Source organism: Pseudophryne corroboree, chromosome 5, assembly GCF_028390025.1.
Source record: "Pseudophryne corroboree isolate aPseCor3 chromosome 5, aPseCor3.hap2, whole genome shotgun sequence".
NCBI lineage: Eukaryota > Metazoa > Chordata > Amphibia > Anura > Myobatrachidae > Pseudophryne > Pseudophryne corroboree.
Genome location: NC_086448.1, coordinates 538249885 through 538265774, shown reverse-complemented (window position 1 = coordinate 538265774; position 15890 = coordinate 538249885). Strand labels below are relative to the sequence as shown.

The following is a 15890-nucleotide window of genomic DNA, read 5'->3' as shown; positions in this document are numbered from 1 at the left end:
GCATCTTTTCAAACAGAGTACCTGAATCTGATTTGATAAGGAGTCTGATTTATTTAAAAATAAATAAATTAGACAAGTCACAGGGAGTGGCTTAGAACCCAGGTGTAATGGTATGTAGTTCATGTATTCCTCCAGAGTCACTTGAGAGATAAATAAGTAACACACTCTATTTATTTGAAAGACTCAAGACCCTACCTGCGCAAACTTTGTTATTGGACTCTACGACTACATGAAAAACCTCCTCAAGATTCTTCTTCTAGGGCAGTAGATTCATTACTTCTGACTGTCAAGTGGACAGCAACCTGGCCTCAGACGAATAGACCACAAATTTCTCTAAGATCTCTCAAACTCCAAAAAGGAATTATTGAATCTAGAGCATGTCATGTTATCCATGAGAAGAAGGATATACAAAAAGATCCATTTTGCAGCTCACGCAAGAGATATCAGCGCTAAGCAGGATACATTACAATTAAAATTAAATCGTATTGATGCCCACAACACCCTGGAGCGAGATCTACAAATGTTTCACAGACAGAGAAGCAGCTGTATAAACCTAAAACTGTACCTGGTTCTGTGAGGAAAGGTTGAGAGGTACAAAGCTGAATTCAGTGTGCTGGAGACGGTAGAAATGTGAGGGTTGAAGGGGTAAAGCTTGATCCCCAGTTTAAATGTTGCTGTCCATCTCGAGGAGCCCTATACTAAGCCCCATGACAGCAATACAGCTCCTGTGATATTAGGCTATCACTAACAGCAACTGGTCTAAAACCCTAGGTTCACCTTTCAATATGTGAATTCTGCATTACAGAAATGAAGCGGTTTGACGTTAATGCTCACAGTTATCCCACACTTAGATCATGAAAGCCCTATTAATAAGATTAGGCTTTTACAGTGTCCTTTGTGTTTGTCTTGATCGATAGCATTTAACTCTTTGATTTCCTACAACAACATATTAAGAAATAGTAGTTTATAGGAATCTATGACCTGCAAACTTTCTTTGTTCTAGGGAATAGGATTGGCATCTAGCAACAGCTGGTTGGGTGGGTGAGCAAGCCTCCCGATTATCGCTGGAACAAGGTAAAGTGGAAAAACAAAATCACTTAGCTTGATTCTACAGAGGAGGGCGGAACCAAGCATCTGCTCTCTGAGCGGAATTCGAATTAGAATCAACTTTATTGGTCAGGTGTACTCATGAACACTAGGAATTTTTTGTGGTACAATGCATTGCCAAGCAGCAACATGAAGGGGGGGGAATACATAGCATAAGAAGGCGGAAAAACGTAGCATACATTACAAACATTACACGTATGAGTTCATAATGCACATTGCAACTGTATGATAGACTCAACATATTATACATGTCAAACTAAAAACGAGGGCTGCTTGGCAGAGCAGCACCAAGGCAGTCATCCGCGGTGCCATCTTGAACTCAAACAATGCACATAATACAGAAGAGTTAAGTAATACATCAAAAGATAAACCACACAACATAAAAAAAAAACCTTGAGCACACAGAAAGCCTAATGCATGATTGGTGGGGCATTTTGGGTAATAACCTCCAACGGTTGTGTATTCCACCCTCACAAGGTACCAGGTGCGGCAGCCATCTTGGGCGCACTGCATAGGATTACCCAGGGTGGAATAGTCCCATCCTATCCACAAGCGAACCAGATAAGGCAGCCATGTTGGGCGCACTACGAAGGTTACACAGTGGAAGATGAGTCTTACAAGGGCCAAATGCATGTATGGGAAAACTGACACGTGTGTAGGAGTATACTATACCCTGCATGGAAAGATCCAAATGAAGCACACCCTGCCCACATGTGACTGCTTGAACCCGCTCTCAGGTAGATTTTTTGGAAGCCTACTGATGGCAGTCCCAAGGACTTGGATAATGAGGGATGGTACATCACTTCAAATGCAAGGAAAGAAGACACTGGCATGCATCTTTCCAAATTAAACTGTTTACTGAACTGAACATAGTTTGGATCAATGTAATAAAGTTATGATAAAAGAAGTGGGCAGGGTGTGCTTCACTTGGATCTTTCAGTGCAGGGTATAGCATACTACTACACACGTATCAGGTTGCCCACACATGCATTTGGCCCTTGTATAGCTCATCTCCCACAGTGTAACCTTCGTAGTGCGCCCAACATGGCTGCTTCATCTGGTGCGCTTGTGTATGGGATGAAAAATACATGGACCTGATGGTTTTGTTGAAACCTACTCTGAGCTTTAGGACTCTGCAATTTCCCCAGTTTGTGTTATATATTCTAGGGGTGGACTATTCCACCCTGGGTAATCCATACGTAGTGCGCACAAGATGGCTGCCGCACCTGGTACTTTGTGAGGGTGGAATACACAACCCTTAGACGTAATTACCCAAAATGCCTACACCAGTCATGCATTATGCTTACTGTGTGCTCAAGGTTTTCTTTTATGTCTGTGTGGCTTATCTATTGCTGTATTATTTCTGTATTAGGTGCATTGTTTTTGATGTCTGTAAAGCGCCTTGAGTCCTGTTGGAGAAAGAGCACTATATAAATAAAATTATTATTATTATTAATAATAAATAAAACGACAGCATGAAGATCATCCGCAGACTAGGTACAACTACAGCCCAAATAGTAGGAAAGATAAACAACAGATGTTGACTTGATCATAGTTTGGACATCCAAATGGTAAGACAGAAACAATAATTTCTCTGACGTCCTAAGTGGATGCTGGGACTCCGTAAGGACCATGGGGAATAGCGGCTCCGCAGGAGACTGGGCACAACTAAAGAAAGCTTTAGGACTACCTGGTGTGCACTGGCTCCTCCCACTATGACCCTCCTCCAGACCTCAGTTAGAATCTTGTGCCCGGCTGAGCTGGATGCACACTAGGGGCTCTCCTGAGCTCCTAGAAATAAAGTATATTTAGGTTTTTTATTTTACAGTGAGATCTGCTGGCAACAGACTCACTGCAGCGAGGGACTAAGGGGAGAAGAAGCGAACCTACCTAACAGGTGGTAGTTTGGGTTTCTTAGGCTACTGGACACCATTAGCTCCAGAGGGATCGACCGCAGGACCCGACCTTGGTGTTCGTTCCCGGAGCCGCGCCGCCGGCCCCCTTACAGAGCCAGAAGCAAGAAGTGTTCCGGAAAATCGGCGGCAGAAGACTTCTGTCTTCAACAAGGTAGCGCACAGCACTGCAGCTGTGCGCCATTGCTCCTCATGCACACCTCACACTCCGGTCACTGATGGGTGCAGGGCGCTGGGGGGGGGGGGGGCGCCCTGAGGGCAATATAAGCCACCTTGGCTGGCAGATCATCACAATATATAGTCCCAGGGCTATATATGTGATAAATTATCCCTGCCAGAATCCATAAAAAAGCGGGAGAAAAGTCAGCCGAAAAAGGGGCGGGGCTATCTCCCTCAGCACACTGGAGCCATTTTTTCTTCACAGTGCAGCTGTAAGACAGCTCCCCAGGCTCTCCCCTGTAGTTTTCAGGCTCAAAGGGTTAAAAAGAGAGGGGGGGGGCACTAAATTTAGGCGCAATATATGTATACAAGCAGCTATTGGGGGAAAAATCACTCAGTTATAGTGTTAATCCCTGCATTATATAGCGCTCTGGTGTGTGCTGGCATACTCTCTCTTTGTCTCCCCAAAGGACTTTGTGGGGTCCTGTCCTCAGTCAGAGCATTCCCTGTGTGTGTGCGGTGTGTCGGTACGGCTGTGTCGACATGTTGGATGAGGAAGGTTACGTGGAGGCGGAGCAGAGGCCGATAAATGGGATGTCGCCCCCTGTGGGGCCGACACCAGAGTGGATGGATAGGTGGAAGGTATTAACCGACAATGTCAACTCCTTACATAAAAGGCTGGATGACGTAACAGCTGTGGGACAGCCGGCTTCTCAGCCCGCGCCTGCCCAGGCGTCTCAAAGGCCATCAGGGGCTCAAAAAACTCCCGTTACCTCAGATGGCAGACACAGATGTCGACACGGAGTCTGACTCCAGTGTCGACGAGGTTGAGATATATACACAATCCACTAGGAACATCCGTTACATGATCTCGGCAATGAAAAATGTGTTACACATTTCTGACATGAACCCAAGTACCACATAAAAGGGGTTTTATTTTTGGGGAGAAAAAGCAGCCAGTGTTTTGTTCCCCCATCAGATGAATGAATGAAGTGTGTAAAGAAGCGTGGGTTCCCCCGATAAGAAACTGGTAATTTCTAAAAAGTTACTGATGGCGTACCCTTTCCCGCCAGAGGATAGGTCACTTTGGGAGATATCCCCTAGGGTGGATAAGGCGCTCACACGTTTGTCAAAAAAGGTGGCACTGCCGTCTTAGGATACGGCCACCTTGAAGGAGCCTGCTGATAAAAAGCAGGAGGCTATCCTGAAGTCTGTATATGCACACTCAGGTTCTATACTGAGACCTGCAATTGCCTCAGCATAAATAGTGCTGCTGCAGCGTGGTCTGATACCCTGTCAGATAATATTAATACCCTAGACAGGGATAATATTTTGCTAACATAGAGCATATTAAAGACGTCGTCTTATATATGAAGGATGCACAGAGGGATATTTGCCGGCTGGCATCCAGAATTAATGCAATGTCCATTCTGCCAGGAGGGTATTAGAAACCCGGCAGTGGACAGGTGATGCTGCCTTTAAAAGGCACATGGAGATTCTGCCTTATAAGGGTGAGGAATTGTTTGGGGATGGTCTCTGGGACCTCGTATCCACAGCAACAGCTGGGAAGAAATTTTTTTACCTCAGGTTTCCTCACAGCCTAAGAAAGCACCGTATTTTCAGGTACAGTCCTTTCGGTTTCAGAAAAGCAAGCGGGTCAAAGGCGCTTCCTTTCTGCACAGAGGCAAGGGAAAAAGGAAAAAGCTGCACCAGACAGCCAGTTCCCAGGATCAAAAATCTTCCCCCGCTTCCTCTGAGTCCACCGCATGACGCTGGGGCTCCACAGGTGGAGACAGGTGCGGTGGGGGCGCGTCTCAGGAACTTCAGGGACCAGTGGGCTTGCCCACAGGTGGATCCCTAGGTTCTGCAAGTAGTATCACAGGGATACAGGCTGGAGTTCGAGGCGACTCCCCCTCGCCGTTACCTCACATCAGCCTTGCCTGCTGCCCTCGGAGAAAGGTAGTACTGGCAGCAATTCACAAGCTGTACTTCCAGCAGGTGAAATCAAGGTACCCCTCCTTCAACAAGGCCGGGGTTACTATTCCAAAATGTTGTGGTACCGAAACCAGACGGTTCGGTGAGACCCATTCTAAAATTGAAATCCTTGAATACTTATATACGAAGGTTCAAGTTCAAAATGGAATCGCTCAGGGCGATTATTGCAAGCCTGGAGAATTTCATGGTATCACTGGACATCAAGGATGCTTACCTGCATGTCCCTATTTACCCTCTTCACCAGGAGTACCTCAAAATTGTGGTACAGGATTGTCATTACCATTTCCAGACGTTGCCGTTGGTCTGTCCCCGGCACCGAGGTATTTACCAAGGTAATGGCCGAAATAATTATCCCGTACTTGGACGATCTCCTTATAAAGGCGAGGTCCAGGGAGCAGTTGTTCGTCGGAGTAGCACTATCTCGGGAAGTGCTACAACAGCACGGCTGGTTTCTGAATATTCCAAAGTCGCAGCTGGTTCCTACGACGCGTCTACTGTTCCTGGGTATGGTTCTGGACACAGAACAGGATAAAAAGGGTTTCTCCCGGAGGAGAAGTCCAAGGAGTTGTCGTCTCTAGACAGAGACCTCCTAATACAAATACAGGTGTTGGTGCATCAATGCACGCGAGCCCTGGGAAAGATGGTAGCTTCTTACGAAGAAATTCCATTCGCCAGGTCCCATGCAAGAATCTTCCAGTGGGATCTGTGGGTCAAGTGGTCCGGGTCGCATCTTCAGATGCATCGGCGGATAAACCTGTCTCCAAGGGCCAGGGTGTCGCTGTTGTGGTGGCTGCAGAGTGCTCATCTTCTAGGGGGCCGCAGATTCGGCATACAGGACTGGGTCCTGGTGACCACGGATGCCAGCCTTCGAGGCTGGGGGGGCAGTCACACAGGGAAGAAACTTCCAAGGCTATGGAAAAGTCAGGAGACTTCCCTACACATAAATATTCTGGAACTAAGGGCCATTTACAATGCCCTAAGTCAGGCTAGACCTCTGCTTCAACACCGGCCGGTGCTGATTCAGTCAGACAACATCACGGCGGTCGCTCATGTAAACCGACAGGGCGGCACAAGAAGCAGGATGGCGATGGCAGAAGCCGCAAGGATTCTCCGATGGGCGGAAAATCATGTGTTAGCACTGTCAGCAGTGTTCATTCCCGGAGTGGACAACTGAGAAGCAGACTTTCTCAGAAGACACGACCTCCACCCGGGAGAGTGGGGACTTCATCCAGAAGTCTTCCAAATGATTGTACACCGTTGGGAAAGGCCACAGGTGGACATAATGGCGTCCCGCCTCAACAAACAGCTACAAAGATATTGCGCCAGGTCAAGGGACCCTCAGGCGATAGCTGTGGACGCTCTGGTAACACCGTGGGTGTACCAGTCGGTGTATGTGTTCCCTTCTCTGCCTCTCTTACCCAGGGTAATGAGAATAATAAGAAGGAGAGGAGTAAGAACTATACTCATTGTTCCGGGTTGGCCAAGAAGAGCTTGGTACCCAGAACTCCAAGAAATGATCTCGGAGGACCCATGGCCTCTGCCGCTCAGACAGGACCTGCTGCAGCAGGGGGCCTGTCTGTTCCAAGACGTACCGCGGCTGCGTTTGACGGCCTGGCGGTTGAACGCCGGATCCTGAAGGAAAAGGGCATTCCGGAGGAAGTTATCCCTACGCTATTTAAAGCTAGGACAGAAGTGAACGCAAACCATTATCACCGCATATGGCAGAAATATGTTGCGTGCTGTGAGGCTAGGAAGGCCCCAAAGGAGAAATTTCAGCTAGGTCGATTTCTGCACTTCCTACAGTCAGAGGTGACTATGGGCCTGAAATTGGGTTCCATTAAGGTCCAGATTTCGGCTCTATCGATTTTCTTCCAAAATAGAACTGGCTTCACTGCCTGAAGTTTAGACTTTTGTTAAGGGAGTGCTGCATAGTCAGCCCCCGTTTGTGCCTCAAGTGGCACCGTGGGATCTCAACGTGGTGTTGGATTTCCTGAAGTCGCATTGGGTTGAGCCACTTAAATCCGTGGAGCTACAATACCTCACGTGGAAAGTGGTCATGCTGTGGGCCTTGGCGTCGGCCAGGCGTGTATCAGAATTGGCGGCTTTGTCATACAAAAGCCCTTATCTGTATTTTCTATGGATAAGGCGGAATTGAGGACTCGTTCCCAATTCCTTCCTAAGGTGGTATCAGTTTTTCTTGTGAACCAACCTATTGTGGTGCCTGCGGCTACTTGGGACTTGGAGGATTCCAAGTTTCTGGACGTAGTCAGGGCCCTGAAAAGTATATGTTTCCAGGACGGCTGGAGTCAGGAAAACTGACTCGCTATTTATCCTGTATGCACCCAACAAGCTGGGTGCTCCTGCTTCTAAGCAGACTATTGCTCGCTGGATCTGTAGCACGATTCAACTTGCACATGCTGCGGCTGGACCTCCGCACCCTAAATCTGTAAAAGCCCATTCCACGAGGTAAGTGGGCTCTTCTTGGGCGGCTGCCCGAGGGGTCTCGGCTTTACAACTTTGCCGAGCTGTTACTTGGTCGGGTTCAAACATTTTTGCAAGAGTCTACAAGTTTGATACCCTGGCTGAGGAGGACCTAGAGTTTGCTCATTCGGTGCTGCAGAGTCATCCGCACTCTCCCGCCCGTTTGGGAGCTTTGGTATAATCCCCATGGTCCTTACGGAGTCCCAGCATCCACTTAGGACGTCAGAGAAAATAAGATTTTACTCACCGGTAAATCTATTTCTCGTAGTCCGTAGTGGATGCTGGGTGCCCATCCCAAGTGCGGATTGTCTGCAATACTTGTTTATAGTTATTGCTTAACTAAAGGGTTATTGTTGAGCCATCTGTTGAGAGGCTCAGTTCTATTTCATACTGTTAACTGGGTATAGTATCACGAGTTAAACGGTGTGATTGGTGTGGCTGGTATGAGTCTTACCCGGGATTCAAAATCCTTCCTTATTGTGTCAGCTCTTCCGGGCACAGTATCCTAACTGAGGTCTGGAGGAGGGTCATAGTGGGAGGAGCCAGTGCACACCAGGTTGTCCTAAAGCTTTCTTTAGTTGTGCCCAGTCTCCTGCGGAGCCGCTATTCCCCATGGTCCTTACGGAGTCCCAGCATCCACTACGGACTACGAGAAATAGATTTACCGGTGAGTAAAATCTTATTTCTCTAACGTCCTAAGTGGATGCTGGGGACTCCATAAGGACCATGGGGAATAGCGGCTCCGCAGGAGACTGGGCACAAAAGTAAAAGCTTTAGGACTACTTGGTGTGCACTGGCTCCTCCCCCTATGACCCTCCTCCAAGCCTCAGTTAGATTTTTGTGCCCGAACGAGAAGGGTGCACACTAGGTGGCTCTCCTGAGCTGCTTAGTGAAAAGTTTAGTTTTAGGTTTTTTATTTTCAGTGAGACCTGCTGGCAACAGGCTCACTGCACCGAGGGACTAAGGGGAGAAGAAGCGAACTCACCTGCGTGCAGAGTGGATTGGGCTTCTTAGGCTACTGGACATTAGCTCCAGAGGGACGATCACAGGCCCAGCCATGGATGGGTCCCAGAGCCGCGCCGCCGGCCCCCTTACAGAGCCAGAAGACTGAAGAGGTCCGGGAAATCGGCGGCAGAAGACGTCCTGTCTTCAATAAGGTAGCGCACAGCACCGCAGCTGTGCGCCATTGCTCTCAGCACACTTCACACTCCGGTCACTGAGGGTGCAGGGCGCTGGGGGGGGGGCGCCCTGAGACGCAATAAAAACACCTTAGATGGCTAAAAATACATCACATATAGCTCCTGGGCTATATGGATGCATTTAACCCCTGCCAGTTTTTCCTTAAAAAAGCAGGAGAAAGGCCGCCGAGAAGGGGGCGGAGCCTATCTCCTCAGCACACAAGCGCCATTTTCCCTCACAGCTCCGTTGGAGGGAAGCTCCCTGACTCTCCCCTGCAGTCCTGCACTACAGAAACAGGGTAAAACAAGAGAGGGGGGGCACTAAATTTGGCAGATTAATAATACAGCAGCTATATAAGGGAAAAACACTTATATAAGGTTATCCCTGTATATATATATATAGCGCTCTGGTGTGTGCTGGCAAACTCTCCCTCTGTCTCCCCAAAGGGCTAGTGGGGTCCTGTCCTCTATCAGAGCATTCCCTGTGTGTGTGCTGTGTGTCGGTACGTTGTGTCGACATGTATGAGGAGGAAAATGGTATGGAGGCGGAGCAATTGCCTGTAATAGTGATGTCACCCCCTAGGGAGTCGACACCTGACTGGATGGTCGTATGGAAGGAATTACGTGATAGCGTCAGCACTTTACAAAAGACTGTTGACGACATGAGACAGCCGGAAAAACAGTTAATACCTGTCCAGGCGTCTCAAACACCGTCAGGGGCTCTAAAGCGCCCGTTACCTCAGATGGTCGACACAGACCCAGACACGGACACTGACTCCAGTGTCGACGGTGAGGAAACAAACGTATTTTCCAGTAGGGCCACACGTTACATGATCACGGCAATGAAGGAGGTTTTGAACATTTCTGATACTACAAGTACCACAAAAAAGGGTATTATGTGGGGTGTGAAAAAACTACCCGTAGTTTTTCCTGAATCAGATGAATTAAATGAGGTGTGTGATGAAGCATGGGTTTCCCCCGATAAAAAACTGCTAATTTCTAAAAAATTATTGGCATTATACCCTTTCCCGCCAGAGGTTAGGGCGCGTTGGGAAACACCCCCTAGGGTAGATAAGGCGCTCACACGCTTATCAAAACAAGTGGCGTTACCGTCTCCGGATACGGCCGCCCTCAAGGAGCCAGCTGATAGAAAGCTGGAAAATATCCTAAAAAGTATATACACACATACTGGTGTTATACTGAGACCAGCAATCGCCTCAGCCTGGATGTGCAGTGCTGGGGTGGCTTGGTCGGATTCCCTGACTGAAAATATTGATACCCTGGACAGGGACAGTATATTATTGACTATAGAGCATTTAAAGGATGCATTTCTATATATGCGAGATGCACAGAGGGATATTTGCACTCTGGCATCAAGAGTAAGTGCGCTGTCCATTTCTGCCAGAAGAGGGTTATGGACGCGACAGTGGTCAGGTGATGCGGATTCCAAACGGCATATGGAAGTATTGCCGTATAAAGGGGAGGAGTTATTTGGGGTCGGTCTATCGGACCTGGTGGCCACGGCAACGGCTGGGAAATCCACCTTTTTACCCCAGGTCACCTCTCAGCAGAAAAAGACACCGTCTTTTCAGGCTCAATCCTTTCGTCCCCATAAGGGCAAGCGGGCAAAAGGCCACTCATATCTGCCCCGGGGCAGAGGAAGGGGAAAAAGACTGCAGCAGGCAGCCTCTTCCCAGGAACAGAAGCCCTCCCCCGCTTCTGCCAAGTCCTCAGCATGACGCTGGGGCCTTACAAGCGGACTCAGGTACGGTGGGGGGTCGTCTCAAGAATTTCAGCGCGCAGTGGGCTCACTCGCAAGTGGACCCCTGGATCCTGCAGGTAGTATCTCAGGGGTACAAATTGGAATTCGAGACGTCTCCCCCTCGCCGGTTCCTGAAGTCTGCTTTACCAACGTCTCCCTCCGACAGGGAGGCGGTATTGGAAGCCATTCACAAGCTGTATTCCCAGCAGGTGATAATCAAGGTACCCCTCCTACAACAGGGAAAGGGGTATTATTCCACGTTGTTGTGGTACCGAAGCCGGACGGCTCGGTGAGACCTATTTTAAATCTGAAATCCTTGAACACTTACATACAAAGGTTCAAATTCAAGATGGAGTCACTCAGAGCAGTGATAGCGAACCTGGAAGAAGGGGACTATATGGTGTCTCTGGACATCAAGGATGCTTACCTCCATGTCCCAATTTGCCCTTCTCACCAAGGGTACCTCAGGTTTGTGGTACAGAACTGTCACGATCAGTTTCAGACGCTGCCGTTTGGATTGTCCACGGCACCCCGGGTCTTTACCAAGGTAATGGCCGAAATTATGATTCTTCTTCGAAGAAAAGGCGTCTTAATTATCCCTTACTTGGACGATCTCCTGATAAGGGCAAGGTCCAGGGAACAGTTAGAGGTCGGAGTAGCACTATCTCAAGTAGTGCTACGACAGCACGGGTGGATTCTAAATATTCCAAAATCGCAGCTGATTCCGACGACACGTCTGCTGTTCCTAGGGATGATTCTGGACACAGTCCAGAAAAAGGTGTTTCTCCCGGAGGAGAAAGCCAGGGAGTTATCCGAGCTAGTCAGGAACCTCCTAAAACCAGGCCAAGTGTCAGTGCATCAATGCACAAGGGTCCTGGGAAAAATGGTGGCTTCTTACGAAGCGATTCCATTCGGCAGATTCCACGCAAGAACTTTTCAGTGGGATCTGCTGGACAAATGGTCCGGATCGCATCTTCAGATGCATCAGCGGATAACCCTGTCTCCAAGGACAAGGGTGTCTCTCCTGTGGTGGTTGCAGAATGCTCATCTTCTAGAGGGCCGCAGATTCGGCATTCAGGACTGGGTCCTGGTGACCATGGATGCCAGCCTGAGAGGCTGGGGAGCAGTCACACAGGGAAGAAATTTCCAGGGCTTGTGGTCAAGCCTGGAGACATCACTTCACATAAATATCCTGGAGCTAAGAGACATCTACAATGCTCTGAGCCTAGCAAGACCTCTGCTTCAAGGTCAGCCGGTGCTGATCCAGTCGGACAACATCACGGCAGTCGCCCACGTAAACGGACAGGGCGGCACAAGAAGCAGGAGGGCAATGACAGAAGTTGCAAGGATTCTTCGCTGGGCAGAAAATCATGTGATAGCACTGTCAGCAGTGTTCATTCCGGGTGTGGACAACTGGGAAGCAGACTTCCTCAGCAGACACGACCTCCACCCGGGGGAGTGGGGACTTCACCCAGAAGTCTTCCACATGATTGTGAACCGTTGGGAAAAACCAAAGGTGGACATGATGGCGTCCCGCCTCAACAAAAAACTAGACAGATATTGCGCCAGGTCAAGGGACCCTCAGGCAATAGCTGTGGACGCTCTGGTAACACCATGGGTGTACCAGTCAGTGTATGTGTTCCCTCCTCTGCCTCTCATACCCAAGGTACTGAGGATCATAAGAAGGAGAGGAGTAAGGACTATACTCGTGGCTCCGGATTGGCCAAGAAGGACTTGGTACCTGGAACTTCAAGAGATGCTCACAGAGGACCCGTGGCCTCTACCTCTAAGAAAGGACCTGCTCCAGCAGGGACCCTGTCTCTTTCAAGACTTACCGCGGCTGCGTTTGACGGCATGGCGGTTGAACGCCGGATCCTGAAGGAAAAAGGCATTCCGGATGAAGTCATCCCTACCCTGATCAAAGCCAGGAAGGATGTAACCGTACAACATTATCACCGTATTTGGCGTAAATATGTTGCGTGGTGCGAGGCCAGGAAGGCCCCTACAGAGGAATTTCAACTGGGTCGTTTCCTGCATTTCCTACAAACAGGACTGTCTATGGGCCTAAAATTAGGGTCCATTAAGGTTCAGATTTCGGCCCTGTCGATTTTCTTCCAAAAAGAACTGGCTTCAGTTCCTGAAGTACAGACGTTTGTCAAGGGGGTACTGCATATACAACCTCCTTTTGTGCATCCAGTGGCACCTTGGGATCTAAATGTAGTTTTGGGATTCCTAAAATCACATTGGTTTGAACCACTTTCCACTGTGGACTTAAAATATCTCACATGGAAGGTGGTAATGCTGTTAGCCCTGGCTTCAGCCAGGCGTGTCTCAGAATTGGCGGCTTTATCCTATAAAAGCCCTTACCTAATTTTTCATACGGACAGGGCAGAATTGAGGACTCGTCCTCAATTTCTCCCTAAGGTGGTTTCAGCATTTCACTTGAACCAGCCTATTGTGGTGCCTGCGGCTACTAGGGACTTGGAGGACTCCAAGTTGCTGGACGTAGTCAGGGCCCTGAAAATATATGTTTCCAGGACGGCTGGAGTCAGAAAATCTGACTCGCTATTTATCCTGTATGCACCCAACAAGCTGGGTGCTCCTGCTTCTAAGCAGACTATTGCTCGCTGGATTTGTAGTACAATTCAGCTTGCACATTCTGTGGCAGGCCTGCCACAGCCAAAATCTGTAAATGCCCATTCCACAAGGAAGGTGGGCTCATCTTGGGCGGCTGCCCGAGGGGTCTCGGCTTTACAACTTTGCCGAGCAGCTACTTGGTCAGGGGCAAACACGTTTGCTAAATTCTACAAATTTGATACCCTGGCTGAGGAGGACCTGGAGTTCTCTCATTCGGTGCTGCAGAGTCATCCGCACTCTCCCGCCCGTTTGGGAGCTTTGGTATAATCCCCATGGTCCTTACGGAGTCCCCAGCATCCACTTAGGACGTTAGAAAAAATAAGAATTTACTTACCGATAATTCTATTTCTCATAGTCCGTAGTGGATGCTGGGCGCCCATCCCAAGTGCGGATTGTCTGCAATACTTGTACATAGTTATTGTTACAAAAATCGGGTTATTATTGTTGTGAGCCATCTTTTCAGAGGCTCCTCTGTTATCATGCTGTTAACTGGGTTCAGATCACAGGTTGTACGGTGTGATTGGTGTGGCTGGTATGAGTCTTACCCGGGATTCAATATCCTTCCTTATTGTGTACGCTCGTCCGGGCACAGTATCCTAACTGAGGCTTGGAGGAGGGTCATAGGGGGAGGAGCCAGTGCACACCAGGTAGTCCTAAAGCTTTTACTTTTGTGCCCAGTCTCCTGCGGAGCCGCTATTCCCCATGGTCCTTACGGAGTCCCCAGCTTCCACTACGGACTATGAGAAATAGAATTATCGGTAAGTAAATTCTTATTTTTTATGTCTCTAGCTATTGATGCCTGTGGCTTCTGATGCTCTCCTAGCCAACCCACTCTAGACAGCAACCAACAAACGTAGCAAGGTAACGGGTGGGTAGGGTGGGTGCTGCTGTTAGGTGGCAATCCTATTTCCTAGAACATATAAAGTTTGCAGGTCATAGAGTCCTGCAAACTAGTGTTTGTTCATCAGGAGGCTTGCCACTTAGTAACAGCTGGTGGGTATCTACACTAGAGGGGTCAGCATCACCGAAGAAGTGTCCCTTAAATTGTGAACTGTGAATACCATAGCTTTTCATAGCTCTGTTCATTGTCTAGTTATAGAGGGTTTGACAGGTCAAAGGGGTTTATGCCAAGTAAGAAATAAATGCGAAGCTTCGCCTCTTAGCAGGGCAGTGAGTGTCAAGTATGAGCTGAGGTGAATTACCAAACAAGGGTCCAGATGTTATGAAGTCCGAGTTGGCCGGAGGTGTGGGTTCCCAGACGAACTCTTGACTTTCTTTTTTTTAAAGCGGCAGTTCTTTACAATGCATATTTTGCCTTGTATATGATTTCCGTTTTCAAAAATGTCAGAGTTCAGCCGGGAACCCTCACTTCCAGCCAACTCGGACTTCCATTACATTCAGCCCAAAGACGTGAATTTGTCCAGTCTCCAATTATATCAAACTCAACTATACAATTTTTAAAGGAGGGTGTTTTGTATCAGTAATATAAATTAAAGATAGTTCAGCACCCTGGTCACCAAGGCTTAAGCTAGTACTAATGAATTTCCTTAATAAACGGATGCTCTGAATTCGTGTCCAAGGTTAGAATAGGTTTCAACTACAAGAATACTGTGGATTAATATCACTGGGCAGGAAAAAAAAAGCACGTCTTCAGTTATAATAATAATCATTTAATTTATATAGCGCTTTTCTCCCACAGGACTCGGTCACTTAATATACTGTACATCAAAAACATGATACATTGTACAAAGGCATTAGAATTACTGCAAGTTGAAAAACATACTGACATAATTTCGAACAGCTAAATCTAGAGAGCACAATAAGCATAATGCAGGGTTGGTGCAGATATTTTTAATAACGTCTATCAGTTATATATACCACCCATGAGCATACCAGGTGAGGCAGCCATGTTGGGCAAACTATAAAAGGTTATACTGTGGAAGATAAGCCATACATAGTCCCAAGGTCATATATAGAAAAACTGGAGTGTGTAGTCCACATGAAGCACATCATAAATACGGAGGAACCATCCGAGGCAAACCTCTGGAATGCCCTGCGTAGGTTGCTGCTGACAGGGTGTGCAAACAGTGGAGGTACAGCATACTGGTATAGCATACAGTAGGGACTGAAGTACAAGGTAAAAACAGTGTGAAGAAACAGTGACTAGCAAAGTAAAACCTAGCTTTCACTAGCTCAGAGACTGGCGCTGTACAAACCGGTGCTGGTTTCGGCATCACAGAAACATTTTCTGACAGGAAATATATTTGCACATAACAGACTAAATGAGGCAAACCGGGATAATGAGCATTGTTCATAAACTGTAAATATAATTATCCTGATCTCAAGTGGATATGACAATGCGGGGAGCCCACTAGTGTCCAGTAGAAAAGTCCCTGGTGAGGCTGTTCTTGGTGTACTCCCCCTTTGCTCAGAGGGCAATCCTGGTGTGCTCCCACCTCGACTCCCCTCTCACCTTGAGGAGGGGTCCTGATGTTCTCAGGAAGGTGGCCTGGTCTCAGTTTTCTTGCAGAGGTTAGGCCACAGGGCAGATTCAAAGGGTCCAGCAGCTCACACGGGGGGCCTCAGATGGAAGTTGATCTGCAGGCACTGTCCAGAGGCTTCAGGAGCATACTGGAGGTTCTAAGCAGCAGACAGCAG

The 15890-nt window shown here is 48.1% G+C and overlaps 1 protein-coding gene across 3 annotated transcripts in view; it reads left to right on the top strand.

Moving 5' to 3' along the window:
- The window catches only part of MCUR1 (mitochondrial calcium uniporter regulator 1), a 315260-nt gene that overhangs the window by 181242 nt on the left and 118128 nt on the right, over positions 1–15890 (top strand). Inside the window, exon 7 of one of the 3 annotated variants that reach the window (XR_010177802.1) lies at positions 1004–1074. The exons of the other annotated variants lie outside the window; for them this stretch is intronic. The gene's annotated coding sequence lies outside the window, so the exon portion shown is untranslated. The remainder of the gene's footprint in view (positions 1–1003; positions 1075–15890) is intronic. 3 annotated transcript variants of the gene reach the window in all.